General features: G+C 48.0%; 1 non-coding gene across 1 annotated transcript; it reads right to left on the bottom strand.

The window, feature by feature from the left end:
• Positions 1 to 7,729: 7,729 nt before the first annotated feature.
• Positions 7,730 to 7,920, bottom strand: LOC129077362 (U2 spliceosomal RNA). The gene has a single exon (XR_008529825.1). It is a non-coding gene; the product is annotated as a U2 spliceosomal RNA (small nuclear RNA).
• Positions 7,921 to 9,612: the final 1,692 nt, after the last annotated feature.

Raw genomic sequence — 9,612 nt, 5'->3', positions numbered from 1 at the left:
CTTTTCCCTTCTGTGTTCAAAGTTCTGTTGCATGTGTCTTATAGGAAGTCTCATTCAGTCCTTGGAAAGTAAATGGAGCATACATTTAATATCAATGTGTAAAAATAGATAGATGAGATCTAAAGAAAGTCTACCTTTAGAGGTGCACTCTTTGGAAATTTGACAGTCTTTCCAGTCTCCCACAAGAAAAGAACATTCTAGAGGGGGTTAACACCTTTATCTTTATGAGCTACTGGTCGTTGGAGAGTGGGCGCCCAGGACCTGGGACTGCAGTGGGGGGTTAGGGGGCCGCCAACTGAAAGCAAAGCTAGTGAGGGCGTGATGAGGAAGTGAGACAGAACGGACCAATGAGGGGACAAGTGTGGGGGGACTTCTGTCCCCGGCGGGGACAGGAAAGGGCCCGAGGCCAACGTGAGCTGCTTCCTCCCTCTGTATGGACATGGCCCTGCAGGCCCGTCCTGGTCCCTCCAGATCCTGCAGGAACGGGGGACGGCTCCAATTCTGCGACTGGCCAGGGAGGAGCCCAAGTCCGATCAGAGGTTCCGGCTCCATCCAGTCAGGTGTGTCCAGGCGAAGACCTCGAATTACGGCCTCTAAAATCTCAGCTCAGTGATTGCTATCTCCTTCCTACCCCTCCTCCTCATCTTTATCATCACAGGAGCAGAAGCTCATGTAGTGAGTTCACCGCATTCAAGGTGCTGTTCTAAGCACTTCACGTGTGTCATGTTGTTCACACCTCCTCATCACCCTACGAAGTAGGTGCCATGTTCGCCCCAAGTCCTGGTCAGAATAGTGCTTGGCCCTTGATAGGAGCTCCAGGAAGCTCATGGCCGGCATTCATCTGTGTGAAGGGCTCGTGTGGGACGGGCCTTTGAAAGAGGACAAGAGGCAACAAAGAATGATTAATCAACACTAGTTCATCAAGTGCTTATCTATCTGGTGTCCTTGTAGAAAACACCAGGCTTCTGGCTCGACAGGGCTCACCGCACCTGGCATGGTGTGTTGGGTATATAAAGGTTCACTGACTCAGGTTATAGGGGGTTCAGAGACATGGGTGGGCTCGCCCTTACCCTGGAGACCTCTCGTGAGGATGAGGAGGGGAGGTGCAGAGTGGCAGGTAAGTCTAAGGAAGGAAAAGCACAGGTAATGCCAAAGACATATGCCTCCCATGCTCTTAGCTCCAGCTGTTCCTAGCCAAGGAGCACCGGAGGTGGTCCAAGGTGCAGACGCCTGGCCCCATCCCCACAGAGGCCAGGGAATTTGCATTTCCCCCAAGTTTCCAGGTGATCCCGATGCTGGGGGTCCATGGGCCTCACCCCTAGAAGCAATGACATACAGGTGACAGTTCAGAGTGGGCTAGGATAGTGTTGGGGGGCTCTTCCCAGAGGAGGGGAGGCTATGAATGGGCCTCAACTTTTATCACAACCAGGATCATGTATCTCAACACTTCACCTGATTAAAACCTGGATGGTAATTGATTGAAATGGAGGAGCCTCCCAAATCCAGAAATATACCCTGCCCTGCTTCAGGACTGGGTGCTGGAGGGGGAAGTGGAGGCAGGAAGAAGGCATGCAGCCCGCGGGCGCTTGGGAGGATGAAACAAGGCGCAGATGAGCTCGGGGGTCCCCAGAGTGCAGTTCGGGGCTCGGACCAGCCGGGAGGAGGCCGGGGGGCGCCTCACTCAGACTGTTGTCCAGCTGCCTGGATGGAACAGCTGAACTTCAAAGGAGCATGGGGTTTACCCACGGGCAGCTGTGGATGTGTGGGTGGGTGGGGTGCCCAGGGGACCTGAGAAGAGGCTGGAGAACAGGAAGGGGGGCAAGGCGAGATTCAGGGAGGAACTCGACAGCTCGGGGCTTGGGCCTTATTTGTGAAGGAGGTGGGTTTACTTGGAAATGCCTGCCGCAAATGTGTTCTAATAAACACCGAATCGTCCGATCGCCCTGATAATCCCGTGAGGATCCAGGCGGGAAAAATGTTTCATTGTCACCGGCCTGAAATCCCTCCTTCCCCTCACACTGTAAGGGCTGCCGCTCAACCTCCCAGGACCCAGAAGGTGAAAACCCTGGGCCTTCCACGTCCCTCCCAGCAAAGGCTGTCGTGAGTTATTTTTTAATTATTATTGCTTTTCCTTACGATGTAGCGATTTTTGAGAATTTTGCTAAGGGGTGGAGAAAACCCCAAACGAACAAAAGAAAACCACTCAGGATTTGGAAGACAGGACAGTGAAGAAGCCGCACCGTGTTCCTTCTCAGGCAGACAACGCGAGACAGGCCCCCTAGCAGTTCCACAAAAGGTGAGAAGATGTTATCGAAAGAATCGCTTTCAGTGGCTTAAGTTACAGGAGGGAAAGCACGGGCTCAGAGCTGGAGGAAGTTTCAAAAAAGGGAAAAAAAAAAAAAAAAAAAAAGAAACCCCGACGCAGAGGGATTGTGCAGAACAAGAGAACAAGCAAAACAAGGGAATGAACTGCCAGAGAAAGTGGAATTTCCATCCCCGGAGCTATTCGGAGCAAGAGGAGAGAGCTCTTTATTACAGGTTGTTTAGAGTAATGAACTGGATCCCACCGCTGCGCCTGGGAATGGACCAAATGACCCGGCGCTGTTCCTTCCAGTCCAAACAACGCCGTAATTATTGACCCAGGTGGCCAGGGTTTAGTCTCCGAGGAGGAAGAGTCCGTTTTCCACCGACTTGCAAGGGCTCAGTTGCCAACAGCGCTTTGTCATTGCCTGGATCGTTTTCAAGTCATTTTGCTCGGCCAGAGCGCGGCGGGGAGGCCCGCTCGGCAGGCCGCGCGGGCGCGGACCTTGCCGGCCCCGCAGATGTCCTCGTTGCCCGGTGCGCGATGGAGGGGGTTCCAGAGGTCTCTTGGAGAATTCCGTGGCTGCAGGAGAAAGGGAGGTAGCAAACGTCAGTACCCTCCCTGTGTTGTCTTGCTAGAAAGTTCTATTCATTGGCCTCTGGAGCCGGTTGATGCAGTTCAGCCCCGAGGACTTTGGTGCACGGTCCACCTCCTACCTGTTGGCAGTCACTTCGATGTGAGTCTGAAATTGTTCCGGCCTCCGGGTCTGCGTTTCCGCAGCGTTTTCTCACCCCAGGGGCTTGACACGAGGATGCCCCATCCTGAAAAAAAGTCGCGAGGGACGCCTAATTGGTTTTAACTCTCCACTTCGCTCCTCGTCTTCTAGTCTCAAGGAGACCATTTAAGAGGAGTTTGAGGAACCAGTTTCCACATTTTATGTACTTGTGCAATACTTTTTAAAATAATAATTTAATAAAAGAAAAGCATCGGCCTTGGTTTTCCCCAGGCTTCAGCAGCTTGAAGAGGTAAATGGCCCACGCTGATGAGTAAACCACACACCCCTGGCTCCTGCCTCACCCAGGTAATGCGCCTCCCGAGGGCCGCGAGCAGAGGTCCCTGCAAGGCCTGGGAGGTTCTCCAGGGAGCTGTCGCAGCAGCCAGGAGAGTCAGCCCCGGCCCCCGGCTCCCTCCCCAGGAAGCAGCCAACATCTCTGCCAGGACCCGTAGTGACAACATGGATTCCCGGACAAAGGCGCTCGTTCCAGGGGTTTCCAAAGAGGCCCCTGCAGTGCTGCGCTCCCCGGAAACCCTCCGCATGCCGAAGACACTGGGGCGAGTCCTGCTGGAACACGGGAAGACCCCTCGCCCCGGGCCCCTGCCCGCCCCACTCCCATCACGGCTCTGCGACTCGGTGAGCATAACTCAGCCACCAGTCATTCAGCTCGGCCCAGGCCTTGCTGCGGGGGACAGGTGAAACCTTGCCCATTGTTCTGAGGAGCATGAGCAAAATCCCTTCCCCTTCCTGGTTTGGGGGCCCCAGCGTGCCACCCGGTCAGGTCAGAACCTCTTCTTGCTGGTGTTTCCCAGCCAAAAACCATCATATGATTTTATATATTTATTTCTAGAGAGAGCGGAAACGAGGGAGAAAGAGAATGAGAGAAATCTCAATGTGTGGTTGCCTCTGGTGTGCCCCCCAACTGGGGACCTGGTCCACAACCCAGGCATATGCCTGACTGGGAATTGAACCCATGACCCTTTGCTTCACAGGCCGGCGCTCAGTCCACTGAGCCACACCAGCCAGGGCATTATGGTACTATTTCTTAATACCCTTCAACTCAGTAATTTCTTCTGAGTTACTTTTTCTACAGAAATAGTTCTGGGTACAGAAAAGCTGTTACTCATGGATGTGTTTATTGAAGCATCATGCCAAAGAGTGAGAAACTGGAAATCACTGAAATGTTTAACCATTAAGAACTGGTTAGGGGAATTATGGAACAACACCCTTAAATGAACAGTGCACGGCCATTAAAATTTGTGTTTTCAGAGGCTTTGTAGTAACAAGGACAATGTTTGTCCCATAAGATGGAGTGGAAAAGACAATCAGGATACAAATTTTATATTGAAATGATTATAATGGTATAAAATAAAACAGAAAATATGCAGAAAGGGTCAGGAAGGCTATATAAATAGGTGCTACTACTCTTTGTCTTTTGGTAGTAGAATGCTGGCTGATTTAAAAAGTGTGTTTCTTTTTACTTTTCCAAATATATCAAATGTCATCAAATGAAGAGTAGCTCTTAAATAATGAAAAAGGAAGCATAAAAAAGGGGGAAAAACCCCACCCCATCCTCATGTCCATAGAGGCGAAAGCATGGCCCACATCAGCTGGAGGAGGGCACAAGCTCAGCATCCCCACTGTGTGCCCGGCACCCGAGGTTCCTTCTAAGTGCGCCTGGCCGGGTCCAGATGCCGGTCCGGAAGGTTTGAGTGCAGAACTGTAGTCCTGCTGTCGGTTCTGTGAGCGTTTGCTCATCTTCTATCCAGCATTATCTCACTGAACACACAGAAAACGCATATAAACGAAGGCCCGTTTAGAAACTTCAGAGTTCGAGCTAACGGTCCTTTCCCAGCTCCGCCCCTTCTCTTCTGAACTCCGCTGGGGCCGGGCCTCCGCAGACCCCACTGCGGCTCTGCCTGCCAGTCCTGGGGATGCTCTGCCAACAGGGGGAGCTGGAGGCAGATGGAGGAGGAAGGGGAGACCGACTCCTGGCTTCTGGGTTCTGGGGGCGTCCCCAGACCTGCTGCTCCCTGGGGCAGCTGCGACGCCTTTGCGAGGCAGCAGCTGAGCCCGGGGGACGAGTTTCCCAGCACTTGCTCAGCCAGCCTCCCGTGCCCAGGGCTTCCGCCTCCTGGGCCTGGGTCCCACCGCAGGTATCCCTGCGTGAGGCTCTGCATTGGAATAATCCAACCTCTTCTCCTGTTGCCCCAGCCCTAGGGGTGGTGATTTGCGTGCCTCTTGCGTAGCTACCTCTGTGGTTGGTGCCTTAAAGTTGTTTTTTTCAAGCCTTTCAGTTACTCGGTTAATCATTTTCTTTTACCCTATTAACAGTTCTTTACATGACATGACCTCCATCCAGGTAGGTGGGTTGACTTCTGTGTTCTGACCGCCCATCAGCTCATGGGCAATTGCTACAGGGGAAGGTCGCTTGGGTGGGGTGGCAAATACCCCTCTAAACCCTCAGCGGAGTACTTCCGCCTACTTCACAGAAAAATGGACACTTTCAGTGGAGAGTTCCCTTTTCTCACCTTCCACACACAAATGTACCCACTCCTGCTTTGCAATAATTAAAGCCATCTCTCCTGTTTAAGATCAAACCCCACAGGTGTGGTTTCAATTCCACCCCCTCCTGTCCTCTTAAGAAACCTAAACTATTAATTAATTACCCATTTCTCTCATATAGTCAAGATTTTCTCACACGGGCCCTTCCTGTTGGCTTCTAAACCTGCTCAAATCTCACAGAAGAGAATAAATCTTCCCTCGATTTCTAACCCCCCACCAGCCACCAGCTGGTTCTCTCTCATCTTCTCAACCACCAAGCTTCTTGAAGAGTTCTTCAGTTCCCTGTCCCCGTCCCCTCCATCCTGACGCATTCCTCAGCGGACTCCCTCTGGCTTCTGGTCCCACAGGTCTGCTTTGTTGAGTCACCGATGAGTGCTGTCTTTGCAACCAAATGGACACTCCCCACCCCCCCCCCCCCCGCATCCTCACTTTATAGGATTACTCAGCAAGTCCCAACGCTGTCAGACAGCTTCTCTTTTTTGAAAGTGGATGTTGAGGCAGCTATAATCCTGCTCACTCTTCCTTTGCTTTCTGGGAGGCTCCACGCCCTTAGTTTCCCCACCTTCTCCAAACGCCCTCCTCCTCTCCCAGAATATGAAATAGTGCATAAAGCTCACTCTGTGTCCTCTTCTCCACGCCAGCCGCCACTGCGGGGAGGAAGTGCGCACTGGCCCTGCTGGCCTCAGGACGTTGCCCTCTCGATACCTTTCCACCACGGGACCTTTCCATGTATTCGAGAGGCAAATGTTGGCTGGCTGTTGTGGTCCGAAAGGCGCTGGTTACACCACCACAGTCTGACAAGGGAAATCCATGATAGAAGTTAACATTTTTCCTAATTAAAAACCAAAAAAAAACTTCATCCATCTTTTTTCATTAGAACTATATTTTTAGACCGGAAGAAGGCAGATAGTGTTTCAGTTAGTATCTAAAGCAGAAAAGTTAGACGTGATATAGGAATGGATGTGAAACAATGAAAGGATTTACTTTTTATGAATATTTATGGAGCAGCTATGACATATAATATGGTATTTATGCATGTTTTATATAATATATATTAAAATAATAACTATGCCTTGAGCAATGAATGATATGCATTGCCTGATTTAATCTTTACAAAATGACAAACAGGAGAGCGACACCGATAGAGCGCAGATATACGACACTTCTATCACCCAAAGAATCCCTCCCCCTTGTTGCTTTTTTGGAGAAACCTCCACCTTCCTCCCTCCTCGATTCCCCCTTAACCCATGGCAACCATTAATCTGTTCTTCCTTCTATAATTTTTTCATTCAAGAATGCAACATCAATGGAAAGATGTATGTAATGCAACCTTTTGGCACTGACTTATACCGCTTAGCATAATTCTCTGGAGATTCATTTAGATAGTTATGTATATTAAAACTTCATTCCTTTTATTTCTGAGTAATACTCTATAATAGGGATGGACTATAGTTTAATCAGTGGCCCATTGAGGAACATCTGGGTTGTTTCTAATTTTGGGTTCATACAAGCAAATCTGCTATAGAAATTCACTTTTAAAGATTTTCATGTGAACATGAGTTTCACTTCTCTGGTACCAATGCCCAGGAGTACAATTGCTGGACTGTGTGATCGTGCACGTTTAGCTTTTTAAGACACTACCACTTTTTGGGAGCGGTGATGCCAGGTCACATTCTCACACCAGGTCACATTCTCATCCGCAATGCAGGTGTGACCCAGTTTCCCCACGTCATCTTCAGCGCTGGCTGTTGTCACTGCGTCAATCTTAACCATTCTAATTTCTGTGTACTGTTTTCTCATGATTTCGGTTTGCATTTCCCTAATGGTTAATGATGTTGACCATCTTTTAATGTACTTACTTGCCATTTGCATATTTTCTATAGTGAAGTGTCTGTTTATGATTTTTTTTGGTGCCAGTTTTCTGATTGGATTGTTTGCTTTCCCACTGTTGAGTTCTGAGAGTACATACTTTATATATTCTAGATTTTTTATAAAAGTCCTTTTATTGGATATGTCCTTTATTGGATATGTGGCTTGTAAATATTTTCTTCCATTCTGCAGCTTGTTTCTTCATCTTTTTTCTTTTTCCTTTGTACACTGTTCCCGGAAGTACCGCAATACCAGATCAGTGCATGGGGTGGGCAGAGCAAGCCCCTCTTCCACCTCCTAATTCTAAAAATCCACCTAATATATTGTTCTCCGATAGAGGACGTATCAGATATTAAACTGGTAAGAAGAGATACCACACTTGACCTTAGCCAAGAGGCTGAGAGGCCATGTTTCTTCATCTTCTTAATAGAGTCTTTTAGGGAACAAAATTTTTAAAATTTTTATGAAGTAAAATTTTCCTTTAGTGATATGTGACTTCGGTATCAAACCTTACTCTGCCTAGTCCTAGATTCTGAAGACTTTTTCTATTTTTTTCTAAAAAGTTTTAGTTTTACCTTTTACTTTTAAGTTAGTGATCTATTCACTTACATAAAGTTAGTGATCTATTTTGAGTTAACTTTTGGATAGACTGTGAGACTTAGGCCAAGGTTAATATTTCCCCCTTCTGGACATCCAATTGCGTGAGCACAATTTTAGCGCAATGGATGAAAACCTTTCATCCTCCGAATTGCCTCTGAACCTTTGTAAAAAAAATCAGTTAGGTATATTTGTGGGGTGCTATTTCTAGGGTCGCTATTCTGTTCTGTTGGCCCAGGGGTCTATTTTCCTGCCAGGGCCAAACAGTCTCGATTGCTGCAGCTATATAGTAAATCTTGAAATCACTTAGATGGATTCTTCTCCCTTATTACTTCCTTTTAAACCTGGTTTTCACTGTGGAGGCGTAGCGGTTTGTGGGTGGGAGCTCCTTACCCCCACGGGGGGGAGATGGAAGTTCCGGTTCTTTGGCCACCTCTACCATGACCCTAGTTGGGGTGAGGGTGGCGTTTGGGAGGCCTCCTTACCCACCGGGGAGGCTGGACTAGGTTCCCACTGTCTGCTGTTGTGGGTGTGGGTGAGGCTGCAGTGTTTTCTGCGATGTTTAGCTGCACATGGTGGTGGTTTTCTAAATATGTTCCTTTTTGCTAGGCTGTCCCTGTCCTTGGCTCAAGAGGCCAGGCTTTGTTGGAGCTTTTTTGCCTGCATTCGTTGGCATTTTTAGGTTGCTGGCTGCTTCGGCACTCAGTCTGGGGTATGTGCAGCAACAAGAAAACTCAACTCATCACTGTGCTGTTCCTTGGGTCCTGCTGTCCCCAGCCCACATGCCTTCTCCTTTCCATCTTTTATAGTCTTCTTGGGCTTGTTTTACATCTAATGTCCCAGGTTTTTAGCTGTACTTGAGGGAGTGGAAGGAAGAAGTGTATGCCTCTTCCCAGAAGTGGAAGTTCTTACTTATCTTTATTTTTAAAGAATATCAAGATTTTTGTTTCAAAAATAATAATTTTGAAGGTATGGGTTGCACAGGAGGAAAACAGACACAGCAGATGTACATGTGAAATTTAGAGATAAGTGCTCAAGACATTCCTTTAAAGAAATGTGCAGTCATTAAAACTATCCAAAACCTTCACTGAATAAAAACAATGCTCCCTTATATTTATACTTTCTTAAGTGCTTTCTTATCTTTTATCCAATTTGATCCTGCTGGGAACCTTGAAAAGGAGGCAAGACAAATATTATTATCCCAGTTTAATGGAACGGGAAACGGCACTATAAAAGCCAGAACAAAACTGGATCCACCCAAGATTTATACTAAACAATTAGTGTGTATTTTTCCTACGGTGAAATAAATAATTCTCTTTTATAAAAAATCATGAAGACGATTCTTTTCAGAAGGTTTTCTCCCATACTTCTAAAAATAGGATATTTTACCTGCTTTAATACTGCCAGGTTCCAACCATGGGAAGACTTGTTTGGAAACAATGAGAAGATGGGAATTTACTACTTCTCCACGCCCTTCAAATATTCCACACCATAACTCCTCCAA

Source organism: Pteronotus mesoamericanus, unplaced genomic scaffold (genome assembly GCF_021234165.1).
Source record: "Pteronotus mesoamericanus isolate MK-2021 breed Mesoamerican mustached bat unplaced genomic scaffold, CSHL_Meso_final contig_657, whole genome shotgun sequence".
Lineage (NCBI taxonomy): Eukaryota > Metazoa > Chordata > Mammalia > Chiroptera > Mormoopidae > Pteronotus > Pteronotus mesoamericanus.
Note: the sequence above shows the minus strand (reverse complement) of the source record. Positions and strands in the feature narration are given on the sequence as shown.